General features: G+C 46.8%; 2 non-coding genes across 2 annotated transcripts; both read left to right on the top strand.

The window, feature by feature from the left end:
* Positions 1 to 556: 556 nt before the first annotated feature.
* Positions 557 to 628, top strand: Pmar_PMAR018190. Its single transcript has one exon. It is a non-coding gene; the product is annotated as a tRNA-Ile (tRNA).
* A 276-nt stretch (positions 629 to 904) lies between these two features.
* Positions 905 to 976, top strand: Pmar_PMAR018189. The gene has a single exon. It is a non-coding gene; the product is annotated as a tRNA-Thr (tRNA).
* The last annotated feature ends 150 nt before the right edge of the window (positions 977 to 1,126 follow it).

Below are 1,126 nucleotides of genomic sequence, written 5' to 3'. Positions count from 1 at the left end.
TGAATGAAGGTCAATTTATTGGGCTAGGTCAACAAACGAGCGAATGGTTTGTGATGTGGTTGGGGGGTGTTGGATCGATTAATATCCAGTTACCATTTAGTTAATGGGGACTTTCCCGAACCCACCCGCCCGCATCCGGTTTAAGTTGGTTTGGGAGGCACGAGTAGTCAAGCGAGGGTCATAGGCCAGAGGCTCTGGCCCAGAGAGCACCGAATTGACTCTCTGTGGCAGATGAGAGTATCCCATAATCTCGCTGCTACTTATGCGAAGCGAAGCATCCAGCGTTGCAAGTTTCGGAGAATTTTCGACAGAACTTCGAGGTTGAGACTTTCGGATCTCACTAGTTCTGTAGCAACGTATCATGCTTTCGCCCCACTATCCACTACTCCCAACTAACTAAATGAATGGATGTTATTGGACAACAGACATTCGACAATAGTATGGTAGAGTGTTCCGGGTAAACCAGCGAGCGAGTAAAGTTGAGAGGAGCAGTAGCAGGTTTGCTCACTCCGCAAAGGATACAGAAAGATTATTGATTTATGTACTTATTCTCTGCGTCACTTTAGCTTAGTGGCAGAGCGTCGGCTCTATGAGCAGGAGGTCGCCAGTCCAATCCTGGCAAGTGGCTTATAGCACCATAAATTTCTGGTCTGGTACGAGAAGCAGGAGCAGGATGGCCCATTCTGTGAAGGGGACAGGAAAATTATTGATTCATATAGTTAATCTGTGCGCTACTTTAGCTTAGTGGTAGAGCGTCTGCTTCGTAAACTGAAGGTCGTCAGTTCAACCCTGGCAACGGGCTTACAGCAGCATTAGGCTCTAGTCGGGTATGAGGAGCAGGAGCAGGTTTGCTCACTCCGCAAAGGATACAGGAAGATTATTGATTTATGCACTTATTTTGTGTGTCACTTTAGCTTAGTGGCAGAGCGTCTGCTTTGTAAGCAGAAGGTCGTCAGTTCAATCCTGGCAAGTGGTTTATAGCACCATAAATTTCTGGTCTGGTACGAGAACCAGGAGCAGGATGGCCCATTCTGTGAACGGGACAGGAAAATTATTGATTCATATACTTAATTTGTGCGTCACTTTAGCTTAGTGGTAGAGCGTCTGCTTCGTAAGCAGAAGGTCG

The sequence above is a fragment of the Perkinsus marinus genome, assembly GCF_000006405.1.
Source record: "Perkinsus marinus ATCC 50983 genomic scaffold scf_1104296967840, whole genome shotgun sequence".
NCBI lineage: Eukaryota > Perkinsozoa > Perkinsida > Perkinsidae > Perkinsus > Perkinsus marinus.
This window is presented reverse-complemented; position numbering and strand designations above follow the sequence as displayed.